Raw genomic sequence first — 6815 nt, 5'->3', positions numbered from 1 at the left:
TACCAGGTAACAGTTACCCCAGTAAGACTTTCTTGGAAGAAATGTATCAGCAGTTCTTCATCTTTTGTGTATGCCCCCATCTTCCGACAATACAACTTTGGATGGTTCTTGGGGCAAGTAGTCCCCTTATACTTGTCAAAGTTTGACGCCTTGAACTTGGGAGGGGTGATGATATTAGGTACTAGGAACAACTCTTCTAGGTTAGCAAAGGCATAATCTTGGCCTCCTTCAATGGCCTTGAGCCTTTCCTCTAGATGATCCAACTTTCCCATTTCTGCCATAGCATGAGGGTTTTTACCCGTTGTGGAATGCAAGAGGTGTGGTTTGTGGGTGATACCGAGGGCCCTTCAAAGTGTTTTGCAGGGGTATACCACCAACTGCTTGCCCTTCAGTGGCATATCCAAGGCAAGGCTCGAAGTCGGCTAGATTGTGGTGGGGAATTTCATGTGTCTCCCCCATGGTTTGAGAGACATGTGCCTGATCAGATTGAGGTTATTTGTTCTCAATGAGTATCGGAACGGAGTTATTGACATCCTCATTGGGAGTGTATGCCACATTAGGTGGTGTATAGTTGGGAGGCAAGCCATATGGTGGGAAGGCATGCTTGTTTTGAATTTGCGCATAATGGGGGCCGCCCGTGCTTCCCAAATCTTTGCCTACCATAGCTGAGGTTGGATGATTCATTTGGTTGAGGCCAGACGGGGGCATCGGGTTCACCTTAGCAACAACGTTGGTAGCGGCAACTGCAACCGCATTGGCTTCCATTATCTTCTTCATGCTTATCATGACCTCCATCATTGTGGCCATTTGCTCTTTCATGGCCTCCATGTCGGCCTTCATCTGCTCTTGCACCTCCTCTACTTCACCCATTACTCTAGCTCTAGCACAGGTTCGGTAAGGGCACCGTAAAAAGTGTTCTTTTCTTTTGATAACAATGATTAAGTTCATTTTTTTCAAGGAAAGAATGCAATGAGCAATGCAACCAATGAAAAGCATGGATGTATGCGAATGATGCACAGTTGAAGTATTGCGAATTTTTACGCAGGACATGGGGTTGAATCAATTTAGATTTTCAACATGGTCCATGACATCTTTGTCAAGGTGAAACTGGAAGTAACAGGGACATCAACAATCCTAAATGTGTTGGGCAGTAGACGAAGCAGTGATGTAACTCGATCCATCTTTTGTCCCAATTTTTGCAAGATGGTTACTTCCATATTTCAACTTGACTTGATGAACCTTTTCGTAAAAACATGAGCTTGGTTCAACCCTATAATCCAAGGAATGGAAATTCTGATCACCAATACTTCAACAACAGTTCATAGGGATGAATGACTCGGGCATACTTTAAGCTATGCACAGAAAATGTAATCATGAAATTGAGATCCCTGAAGAAACATCATTTCCTAGTTAACCATGCATTAGGCACCATGTTCAATCATTTTGTTTTTAAGTGAAACGGGTTTATGATCCCAACATGGTTGGCTCATGGTACCGAATATATGCAACTAAGAATGCATCATGAATTTTCATGCTTCCCTTTTTTGTTTTTGTTTTGCAGAGGAAAATGCAAGGATCATGCATGAGCGAACATGAAAAAAAAGGTATGCAGTTTGTAGAACAAAAAGTATGTTGAACGCATATGCATGATGATGCAATGACTCATGCAAATTGTGATGCTGGAATATGATAACGGACAAATGCAGCAACGATATGTTCATTATGATGCCATGAAGAGATGCTTTATGCGATGCATGATATGAATGCATGCTAGAGATAAAATGCGGGAGTGATTTGATTCGCACTGATCTTTGGAGTAAAAATGCGGGATAAACTCATTTTATTCAGAAAGTTTATAACTAGTCAAGATCTGAGTGACAATACAAACTTCCTAGCAGTTTCTAATTATATGGGCCATTAAGTCTATCATATGCTGACAATAGCTGAGAAGTCTGTGGATCTCCCTGGGGGCGGAGTAGGTGTCCGCCATTGCTTTGGCCTTGGCTAGCAATCGGGGAAGTTCTTGACTCCCGTTCAAAGTAAGAGCAAATCGGTCCATCCACATTGTTGCCTCTTGATGTAACGAGTCGATCACCCTTCCTCTAGCCTCCTTTTCCGCGTACACTTGGGCATACTCGTCCGCCACTTTATGCTCGTGGGTTGTGGCTAGTTTTAATTCTTCTTGGTACTTGCTGACGATGGCTAACATGTTGGTCTCTGTCTTGCATAAACGCTGAGACAGGCTTCTCTTGGACCTTGAGCAAGCAGCTAACTCCTTTTTTAAGACCATGCTATGCACTCGTGATTGGTCTCTCTCTCCCATTCGAAGCTCGAGCTCATTGTTGCTGCCCCACAAAGCTCCATGGAATTTATCTCGGCCATGCTCTTCCTTGCGAGCCCTCTTGGTTTCTTGTTCAAGGGCTCTTGCGGTAGCTGCATTTTCTTTTCGTAACCCGACACACTCTTTCCAGACGTCTGTAGCGACCAACTTGAATTTTTCTTTGGCAAGTCTTGCTTTTCCTAGTTCGGTTTTTAGAGCTCAGACTTCTTCATCCTCTTCAGAAGCTTCGAAGTTGTCTTCATCGATAATCTTTAACTTGGAGAGCCAATCTAACCCTCGCGTACGAACCTTCGGTCATTCATGATAACCACCGATGATGCCATTACGAATCCCCCTAAGTTCTTTATCTTTCCTTAACGGGCTTTCCCACGTCTTATGGACTCTTTGTATAATCTTGAAACTTTGCACACCGAAATCTCTCACAAGGAAAGGAGAGAGGCTTTCTTCCGTCGGTGCTCCCCTCATGGGGTACCCTAACTGTCTTATAGCAAGTGCGGGATTGTAGTTAATGCAACCCCTCGTTCCCATCAACGGAATGTTTGGGTACTCCCCACATGAGAAAAGAACTCCCTCCTTTCCTTCCTTCCATCGAGGAAACCAGTTGATTGTTCTGCCTCCTATCCCAGCCAAGTGTTGGTCCCAATCTACTCTTCTCTTTTTGACACATGAGCGATGGCTTCAGAGCGGACATGGATGCCTTATGAATAGGTGCGAAACCAACCATACACAAAGAGCGGGTAAACAACAGATGATTCGTGCGCTACTCTTCTCGCACCTTCGGTCAAATGTATCAAATAAGTCCACCAAGATCGCTACTACCGGGCCCTCTTTGCTATGGTGATATGCAAGGAAATCATCAATTGCGGCTAGGTCCACCAAACCATCCATGTTTGGAAAGAGGACAACCCCAAAGATTAGCAATGCTAATACACCCATAAACGGGAGCCACTCCTCTTGATTCGCCATATCCCTTGTCTTGCCTTCTAAGTACTTCCGTGGTAGGCCCACTATGTCGTTTCGAGTTTGCTTTACATGATCCAACTCTCTTGCCGAATCCCTGACCACAACTGTGATCTTGCTCAAGGAGGGAAGAAACCCGGAGAAAAAGATACGGTTTCCTTCCCCCAAGAGGACATCCTAGAATCTCCTCAAATTCTTCGACAGTCGGTACTAATTGGAAGTCTCCAAACGTGAAGCATCTCAAAGGCTGGTCATAGTATTGGGTGAGTGATACAACGGTTTCCATGGATATCTCTACTATGGTCAAATCTAAAATCTTTCCGTACGCCTTGTGGAAGGCATGCATTTGGAGAGGTCCCATCAACCGCCCCAACTCCTTAAGGCTGGTGATATCTAGGCCCTTAATTTTGACTTGATAGAATCTTTTTTTCAGTTTGATTTGTTCCCATGTTTTACTAAAGTGAAACAAAACCCAGTGTGAATCAAAACTCCGACATCTATCATGGGTGGAATGGATGAATGCATGAAGAAATGCATATGACACAGATGCAATTTATGAATACGGGAGCCCGGGAAATTGTCTCTTCTTAGATACAACGTCTTGGGGTAGCACGGTGCCCGACGTATGTATTTAGGAAGGTGACGCGGACCTTCCGTTGTTTTGCCAAAGAGAGGGGATCAAGATGAATCATGTGCATGATAAGGCACAACATGGGAATGTACATAATACGACACTATCCACAAACAAATATAATCATAGGGGTACATGACATTTTGACTACATGCATGGCAGTGTGAAAAAAATGGCACGCAGCGTGCTTGCTCCATGCCCCTATTTTAGGGACCTATATGGGGGAGAGCTAAAAGGTCTTTTAACAATAATTCCCAAGGTGGTCATATCTCTCTTGATGGTCTCTAGAGGTATCATCCCCTTTGAAGAACATATTGCAGCAGTAGGGACTACTAGCAACAATATGTTGTCAAAGAGAAAAACTCTAGATGAGGGTTCACTGTAATCAAGCATGTCGAAGACCTAGCATGATCACAGATTCACCTCCACTCCTTAAGTTCCCACGAACCCGGGTATAGGGCCCTTTTTCAACTCACCGTGTGTGCAAATAGTGTTGGTGTTTGTGTGCATCAAATGAATAAATATTTACCTCTTGCATACATTTTAAAACACACTAAAAGCATCAAAAGAGTTTATATACACAAGAACATAAGAAAGAAAAAAGAAAAGACAAAGAACAAGAACAAAAGGGAAGTCATAGTAAAGAAAGCACACTGATTAATTGGCCTAACTCTCTAAAAAACAGTTTTCAGTGGAGTCGCCAACTATCGCAACCTATCCTTCGGCGGGAGGGCGATGCGAGACTCACGGGTGCGTCTTCCAAGAAAGGAATACGCGCGGAGTCGCCACTAACGTTTATTTGAGGAAAACGTCGGAAAAACCAGAAAAGACGTGGTCTACGAACTTTAAGTGAAAGGTTCGGGAGTTGTATTTACGCACGGGGAAGGTATTAGCACCCCACGCGTCTGTCACAAGGGACGGCAGCCTTTAATCAAATGTGCAAACATGAATTCAATTTGTTTTATGTTCCCTTTTACGTCTTTATGTCTTTTTGTACCTTTCATATTTTTTATCTTTTTGTGGTCGACAAGGGTGTTTCCCTTGCTCCTACGTATTCCTCAATTGTGGTAAGGAAATCAGACCTACGTAGTTCTTCAAGAACTAAACGTTGGTTAAGTTGTTTTTTTTTATCTTTTTTGCAAGATATATTTTGACTGAACAAATGTCATTTAAAGCATTGGACCATTAAACGATCTTTTGTTTTTGAAAGGAGAGAAACGTTAAGGCGTTGGACCATTAACAATCTCTTAGTTTTGAAAGGAGAGAAACGTTAAGGCGTTGGACCATTAACGATCTCTTGGGGTGGTTGACAAAAGCGGTAAAGCTACATGTTGATTTTATGCTTTTGAACGATCCATGTTAACCGATAAAAGCAAAGATGACCGTTTAAGGCATTGGACCTTAAAACAGGTTTAAGTGACTTTTGCGGACAAAGCTTGATTTATGAGTTGATTTTAGCCTTAGTTTCACTTTGGTTATTAGTCAATTGATTCAAGGAAACTTCCAAAGAAAAACGTCTGATTGATTTTTTATTATTATTTTATTCAAAGATATTTTGATTATTTTATTATTAATTTTCAAGATATTTTGATTATTTTATTATTATTTTGCTTTTTTTTTTGTTTAACTGAGGTTACAGAGTGAACGATCGGTTAGATTTTGTTATAAAAGTGATTAAAAGATATTACAACACAAATGATCGGTTGAAATTCATTTTATCATTTATTAGGTGAGAAAACGGCTTAAATAAACGGTAAAAGCGCGTTAAAGACGGAAGAAAAGAAAATCGAAAATGAACGAAATAAAGATGAAAGCAAAAAAAAATAAGAAATGAATTGAAAGTTTTGGATTCGAAAACTTACCCGTTGAAGAACGAAGAACGAACGAAGAACGGATGAAGAACGGTGAAGAACGACGGAAAACCTTCACGGATTCGCTCACGGAAACATCTCGGAAGCGTTACGGAAGCACCTAGGCTTGGATTTTCTTTACGGAAACAATTTTTTCCACCAAAAACAGCTGAAATACATAGCCAGGGGGCTGAGGGATCCTTGGAATAGTCCCCTTCAGCCTATTTATAAGAAAAAGGGGGAGGAGGTTGCCGCCCAGCTCGCCAAGGCGATCTGGGTTGCTGCCTCCAGAAGCAATCTAGCTTCGAAAAATACTCTAGAAAGCCCAATTCAAAATTTCAAAATTGCTATTTGCACCCCTCATTTTGATAAGTTCACCCCCTTCTTTCCTAATTTACGGAAAAGTTACGGAAGCCTTACGAAAGGCTATAGGACTTGATTTTCTACTTTTTTTCTCTTCCTTCTGACTCATATTAAGTGAAATATTCATATTTAGGGTTATGGGAATTTTACGGAAGCATTACGGGTGTCCCGAAAGCCCCGAAAGCCCATTTTATAACAAAATGGGGGAGGTGGTGGCCGCCAAGCTCGCCCAGGCAAGCTAGGTTGCTTCCACCTTAAGCAAGAAAATGCCCAGAAACCTCTAGAAGGGCCCAGATTTGAAAATTACTATTTGCACCCCCCATTTTACTAAATACACCCCCTTTACCCCTTTTTTGCTGATTCTTTTTCCGTAACGTTACGGAACCTCACGAATTACGTAACGATACTTGTTTTCTTTCCGTAATGTCACGAAACCTTACGGATTACGCAATCATCCCTTCTTTGGCTTCCGGAATGTTACGAAACTTCATGGATTGTGCAACAATGCTTCCTTTTGACTTCCGGCATGTCACAGAACTTCATGGATTGCCTAACGATGGGTGTCAAGTACCTCAAAGTGGTCAAACGAGGGTCGCATCTCAACAAACGGATGGTCCCCAGACGAAATTAGGGTATGACACTCACTATAACAAAAAATTGGACTTGCACG

The sequence above is a fragment of the Glycine soja genome, chromosome 20, assembly GCF_004193775.1.
Source record: "Glycine soja cultivar W05 chromosome 20, ASM419377v2, whole genome shotgun sequence".
NCBI lineage: Eukaryota > Viridiplantae > Streptophyta > Magnoliopsida > Fabales > Fabaceae > Glycine > Glycine soja.
Note: the sequence above shows the minus strand (reverse complement) of the source record.